The sequence below is a fragment of the Petaurus breviceps genome, unplaced genomic scaffold, assembly GCF_028583685.1.
Source record: "Petaurus breviceps papuanus isolate PSGF00001 unplaced genomic scaffold, PetGlider_PUasm1.0 126, whole genome shotgun sequence".
Classification (NCBI taxonomy): Eukaryota; Metazoa; Chordata; class Mammalia; order Diprotodontia; family Petauridae; genus Petaurus; species Petaurus breviceps.
In genome coordinates this window covers 40,434,746-40,441,995 of record NW_027185655.1, presented here as the reverse complement: position 1 = coordinate 40,441,995, position 7,250 = coordinate 40,434,746, and the positions used below count along the sequence as shown (strand labels likewise).

The window sequence follows — 7,250 nt, the reverse complement described above, 5'->3', positions numbered from 1 at the left end:
ATCTATCTATCTATCTATCTATCTATCTATCTATCTATCTATCTATCTATCTATCTATCTATCTATCTATTGCTGACTCAATCACTACATCACCACAGATATGATGTCAGATAAGTAGGGATTCTGAATCCAAAGAGCTCAGTCCTGATCTAGTCTCTATTACTGGCTCACTATATCGCTGTGGCCAAGTCACTACCCGTGCACAATTTTTTTTTTGCTTGTTTGTTACAGGGGTTGCCGCAGAAAAGGAATTCATCACCAAATGACCAACTGGTACCATTTTCATAGTCTTTCCAGCCTTTCTTAGTATAAATGGGTGTGTTCTAGAGCCAGCTGGTTAAATTTTCAGCATGAGTATATACACCTTGGAAATTAGCAAATGCTATAAATTAGGGCTGTATTTTTGTGTTGGTGGTGTTTTTTTCTAGACTTAAGAAAGTGATTGAAAAAATGTTAATGATGCAGATTAAATGTAAAAGTGCAGTATAAGTATAATCCACCGCTCCCCCAGAGCTGGTTATTAAACATTTCCTAGCACACCACTCGGTATAACCTACCAGGACTTGTTTTCTATTGGCATTACTTTCAAGAACCCTTAGTTACTTACATCCATGAGGATGAGGAGGAATCATAGTCAAAGACGTCCAAATTTGAAACCTAGATGGTACCTTAGCAGTCATCTAACTCAGTCCATACACGAAAAGAACTCACAGTATAATGGAACAACAGCCTACCTGACAAGTGGTCATCTCGGTTCTTCAGGAAGATCTCCCAGGAGGAGGAACTCACCACCTCTCTAGAGAAGCCCGTTCCACTCTGTGTGGTTTTAATTGTTGGGATGTTTTCCCCAACCTCGAATCCAAATTTACCTCTTTTCACCATCCACCCATGCTTCTGACTCTGCCCTATGAAGCCAACTGTCCAGGGCCAGAAGGACAACCCTGGCTCTGCTCTGTCTCTCTTTTGGAAGACTGAGTGACTGAAGAGAGAAGGAACAGTCAGTCCTTACTGCACAGAGACTTCACGGTTCTGCCCACACAGGATGTCTTCGCCTACGTGCACTGCTGGGATCAGCCTAGGCTCCACAAGCCAGGAGGCATTGACAAAGATGCCCCCCGTGCCCACTAACCAGAAGGAGGGGAGCGTGTTGACCCTGCACAAACTGATCCTGGCCTCCTGGGGAGCGGCTGTTACTCAAATTCCCCTTTGAGACTTAACCTGCCTCCCATGGCCACTCTCCCGGTTGGGTCTTTGCTGTGTTTTTGTGTGTGTTTTTTTACAGGAATGAGAGGGCGGGCTTGGATTTTTTTCCCCACTATTAAAGATTCCAAGAAAGACAAAACAAGCAAACAAAAGTAAGTCATGATTCAGGGAAGAAAGCTGCATAAGGAATGATGGTGATGATTTTTGGAAAGTCATGGTCTGCAGCATGTGTTTTAAGCTTAGAGATTTGGCTGTAGTGAGAAAGCCATAAAATCAAAGGAAGCTTAACAATGATACCCAAAATAAGAAATGAAAAAAAAAATGTGAAGAGACAAGGTTGAATGTCAGACACTTAGCTAAGATCATCTTCCCACATAACCTACTAAGACAGAATAGAAATAATAGGCTAGGCCCAGGATCTGCTTGAAAGTGGGGCCTGCAGGGCAGGCTATAACTGGAAATCTTGGGGATACCATGGGGCATGTAATAAGACAGAACAAAATTAGGTTTGAATAGAAGATAGTATAAAACAAAGAATCTTAGGTCATGCTGACTCTTCAAAGGGAAGGAAACTAATTGAGAAAATTTAACTGCAAAGTAAGTGGAAAAAGTGATGTCCTAACACAATAAAGGAGGTGGTAAGCAGTAATGGTTTGGATTCAGCTGTCAATATGCAAGTAAAGAGCAGAGTTGAGGAATCTGTGAACAGCAAGATCATTGCATTGAGTGTGAATATCTCATCGATGAAACCACAGAGTGCTTCTAGATGTGTCCCCCAAAGCCATCAGCCAGATAAGTAGCTCCTGTGTAGAAGGGGCCAGCCATCCTCACCAATCATCTAGAAAGGCAAGCCCACTTGGGGAGAGCCAGAGAGAAAGACAGAGACAGAGAGAGGGAACAGAGAGAGAGACAGAGAGGCAGAGAGAGACAGAGAGAGACAGAGACACAGAGATAGAGAGAGACAGAGACAGAGAGGCAGAGAGAGACAGAGAGAGAGAGAAGAGAGACAGAGACACAGAGAGACACAGAGATAGAGAGATAAAAGGGAAGGGAAAGGAGGAGAAGAGAAGAGAAGGGAGGAGAGAGGGAAATGAGACATCATGTGCCAGGATAATCAAACTGTTGCTACCATCCTGACAACAACCTCTCAGACTGATGGAGACAACCCTGAGGCCAAGAGCCCTGGGCATACTTCTTGCAAGCCCATTGCAACAGCATCCTAATTAATCTCCCAGCTTTCAGTTTCTCCCCTCTTGAATCAATGAAATGAATAAAAAAATCAAGTACTTAGTATGTGCCCAGAATTCTATAATTGTTCTGTCCTTGTTCTCAAGGAGCTCACACATTAATTGGAGGAAATGATGCTTCAAAAGAAAATCATCGGGGCAGCTAGGTGGCACAGTGAATAGAGCACTGGCCCTGGAGTCAGGAGGACCTGAGTTCAAATTCGGCCTCAGACACTTGACACACTTACTAGCTGTGTGACCTTGAGCAAGTCACTTAACCCCAATTGCCTTGCCTTCCCCCTCCAAAAAAAATCATTGGGAAAGATGGAAAAGTAAAAAAATACCACAGATGCAATAGTGGGGATGATGATGAGGCCCACAGGCCCTTAGGTTATATGGGGCTGAATGTTATGGGAATGGGAATCTAAGATCTTCCCTGCCCCTAGGCCCTTGATAGGCTTAAGTGACTCTGAGAACCTTCCCAGATTTGAAAATATGCTCTGCCCCCTAATAGGCTGAATGTGGTCACCTGGAGCCTGTGGCAGGAGGCTTGTTCTTCAGGAATGCCCACACCTTGATAATTTGTGATTAGGCAGTGGGTCAAGAGGATTGTGACATTATCTGAGCCAGGAGAAGCCTATATATACCCTGATGTGAGGTTTTGTTTTGGGGATCACTTTGAGAAGTTATGTGATTTGACCCGATGAGATTCTGGGCAGCTGTTGAGCCCCCCGGCTTTGAAAACCCAGATTCGATGCTTCCCTCTCTGGTAACTGACTAGGTATGGATATAATGGTCAGACAGTTGGAAGCCTGTCTGCTGATCTGTTTCTCTGTCTGCTTGTAACTTGTTTGCATTCTGTGAAGTTCGGGGTGCTGACCTTTTTCCCCTGAACTAGGTAAATGACATGTTTGATTAAATTAACTCATTTTGAGTTGCTTTTCTTTAGAAAAGAAGATCTAAGAACCTGTGTTGGCAGCCACCCTGGGGATGCTGGGGTGCTTGCTGCTACAGCAGGTAAGAGGCAGGTTAGTTGATGAGGACTGGAGAGTGAAAGGAAGCAGTGGTAGGTGGATGAGAAGCAATGGTGTTCCTCCATCTCATGGGAAGAAATAGAATTGTGGATGCCCATCTCATCCAAGCCCTGTGAGCAGTCAATCAGTCCTAGGGAAGGAGGGAGGGTACCTCCATTGGTAGTGAGGCTTCCTGCTACCTTGTCATTCCAGAAGAGCTTTGGGACTGCCAGGCTAGGAGAGAGGGTGAAGAGGGAATGACATTCATCCTAATTACTGGAGTCATAGTAATCTTCCTAAAATATAGGCTTTATCACGTCAACCCCCACTTCCTCTATAAAAATGTAAATGTTTTCCCAATGCCTATAAAATAAAGTTCCTGCATTGGTTGTTTAAGGTCTTCCATGTTCTGGCCTCAATTTACTTTTTAAGTCTTATTTTCCACTACTCCACTTCACTGCAGTTGAACTGGAATATTTGCTGTCTCCTAAAAAGGTACCTCATGCCACTGTAACTTGGCCCAGACAATTTACTATTTCTAGAATGTCTTCCTCTCCCACTTGTCTTTCCAGTTTTTCCTGTTTAATTCCTAAGTATCCTTCAAAGCCTAGCTCAAAGACAATCTGCTTCCTCCAGACAGAAGTAATCCCTGCTTCACCTGAATTCTTATGGGTCGCTAGGTGAAGCATTGAATAGACCTGGAGTTGGGGTGGGGGGGGAAGAGATAGGAGGAGAGAAGGGGGAAGAGAGAGAGGGAGACAGAGAGGGAGAAGGGAGGAGAGAGAGACAGAGACAGAGACAGAGAGAGAGAGACAGACAGACAGACAGAGAGAGAGAGAGAGACAGACAGAGAGAGACAGAGAGAGAGACAGAGAGACAGAGACAGAGAGACAGAGACAGAGACAGACAGAGAGAGAGACAGAGAGACAGAGAAAGAGCCAGAGAGAGACAGAGACAGAGAGAGAGAGGAGAAGGAAAAGGAAAAGAAGAGGGAAAAGAAGAAGAGGAGGAGGAGGGGGAGGAGGAGGGGGAGGAAGACAGAAGAAGCAGCATGTGCTAGGATGGTTAAACCACTGCCACCATCCTAAAACAACCCTTTTGTCTCTAATGGAGCCAGCCCAGGAACCTGACCTGGAATCAGGAAGACTTGAGTTCAAATCCTTCCTCAGAAACTTACCTAAGTATGTGACCTTGGGCAAGTCATTTAAACTTTGTCTGCTTCTGTTTCTTCATCTGTACAATGGGGATAATGATAGCACCTACCTCCCATGGTTGTTGTGAGGATAATTGAGCTCTATCAGGGCAGAATGTCTACAATTTTCCTATAAGTATATAATTTTTATTTTAAATCCCATCACTTAAAGTGGAACTTCCTCTTGATGTGACATTGTCATCAATAGCTTTGCAAACAAGTCTTTTCTACCATCAGTTTCAACAGCATATCATACAAATCTAATCAAAGGTATATATAACTATAATCATTCTTGAGCCATTTTCAAAAGTTTCAGTTTTTGTAAACCACCTTATGATGTACTTAGCAAAACAAATAAGGTTGAGAAATATAATGAATATTTTCAAACTTTTGATTTCTACAGAAAGATTATTTACTTATGAGTGTTCACATCATGTTTAATGTCAGTAAGTAGCATTACACTATAACTCACCTCTATTACGAGCTTATATCCACAATCTATTATCTTCTAAATTAAATTCAATCTTGTTTGCATATACCAGAGTAAATAATCACTGCCATATTTACTGTCAAATTGGAATAAATTCTTCAGGCTGGTTTTCCTTTTCTTGACTTGGGTAGGAACTTTGTTTTCATTGACAAAAAAGTGGATGTATTTATGTGGGAATTATACCAGAAAATAAGCAGCTCTTTTGGCTGTAGCTTTGCTCCTTACCTGCAGAGGATCTTCAGACTTTCAAAGGCAGAATGCCCCACAGTTTGGAAAGCTTTGCCTTGCATTGCATACGATATCTGTAGCATTAGTACTTGGACTTAGTTTCAAAATTATGGATTCCAATTAAAAAATATTCATTTTAAATATTCTTTTCTTTCAAATCTTAAGCCTCTTTTTGACAAAGCATTTATATTTGGATTTATCTAGGATGTGAGAATAATTGGTTGAAACGATTGGTATTAAACCTTATTTTAGATGTTTTTGTTAGAGTTAGTGGTTTTCTGAAAAAGGAGGATGCTTTATTCGCCCTTAGTCATTGTAAACTAAAGAGTGCTCAGGGAGTGTATAGGCCATTGTGGTTTACTTGGCTTACTAGGCTTGTAGTATCTTGCTCAACTTGAAATTTTAAGGTAAACTTGCTTTCTGTTGTCTATTTTCTTTTATGTCTGTAAAAATCGAAATAGATTGATATAGACTGAATCCCAGTTAGGCAGAGATTGCTTCCCATTGTCCTTCTTAGGATATAGTTCTGGCACACAGTTGGTATTTTCAGATCAAGATGTAATAAAAAATTACATTTAATAAAGGGTCATGGAAAGAGATTAAAAATTAATTAGAAGCTAAATAATCTACTCTTAAAGAATGAGTTGGTCAAAGAACAAATCATAGAAACAATCAATAATTTCATCAAAGAGAATGACAATAATGAGACAACATAGCAAAATTTATAGGATGTAGCCAAAGTGGTACTTACGGGAAAATTTATCTCTCTAAATGTTTTATCTCATCAATATAACAGAGGAAATGCAGATCAATGAATTAGACATGCAACTAAAAAAAAGCTAGGAAAAAACACAACAAATTAAAAATCCCCAATTAAATACCAAATTGAAAATCCTGAAAATCAAAGAAAAAGTTAACAAAATTGAAAGCAAGAAAACCATTGAACTAATGAATAAAACTAAGAGCTGGTTTTATGGGGGAAAAAACACAACACAATAGATAAACCACTGGTTAATTTGATTTAAAAAAGAAAAGAGGAAAACCAAATTACCAGCATAAAAAATGAAAGAAGTGAACTCACCACCAATGAAGAGGAAATTAAAGCAACATTTAGGAGCTATTTTGTGCAACTGTATGCCAATAAATCTGACAATCTAAATGAAATAGATGAATATTTATAAAAGCATAAATTGTCCAGATTAACAGAAGAAAAATAGAATGCTTAAATAATCTCATTTTAGAAAAAAAAAATGAATAAGCCATCAAAGAACTCCCTAAGGTAAAAATCCCCAGGACTTTTTCAGAGGGATTCACAAGTAACTTCTCCTAAGCATTTAAAGGAAAATTTACTCCAATATAAACTGTTAGAGAAAAGAGGCAAAGGAGTCCTACCAAATTCCTTTTATGACACAAACGGGTGCTGATGCTTAAATCAGGAAGAGAAAAAAGAGAAAAGAAACAGACCAACTTCTCCTTTAAGAGTTTGGATGCTATACCACTTGTTGCATGTATGTTTAGTATTGATATTACTTCATTGTACATGGTACCTTTTAGCAAAATGTAGTTTCCTTCCTCATCTCTTTTAATTGGGTCTATTTTTGCTTTGGCTTTGTCTGATGTCAGGATTGCTACCCCTCATTTTTTGTTTGTTTGTTTACTTCAGTTGAAGCATAACAGAGTCTGCCCTAGTCCCTTATCTTTACCTGTGTGTGTCTCTCTGTTTTTTGATCCACTCTGCTACCGTGTTTCCCCGATAATAAGACACTGTCTTATTAGTTTTTTTGGACAGAAAAACACCAGAGGGCTTATTTTCAGGGGAGGGCTTATTTTAATGAACATTGACAGCAATTTTAATAAACAGGTAAATGTGAACAAAAAAATGTACCTTTATTCAATAA

General features: G+C 40.1%; 1 protein-coding gene across 9 annotated transcripts in view; it reads right to left on the bottom strand.

Annotated features, from left to right (window-relative positions):
• The window catches only part of ALPK1 (alpha kinase 1), a 152,339-nt gene that overhangs the window by 131,840 nt on the left and 13,249 nt on the right, over positions 1–7,250 (bottom strand). For 2 of the 9 annotated variants that reach the window (XM_069095308.1, XM_069095333.1), the window contains exon 2: positions 6,104–6,191. The exons of the other annotated variants lie outside the window; for them this stretch is intronic. The gene's annotated coding sequence lies outside the window, so the exon portion shown is untranslated. The remainder of the gene's footprint in view (positions 1–6,103; positions 6,192–7,250) is intronic. 9 annotated transcript variants of the gene reach the window in all.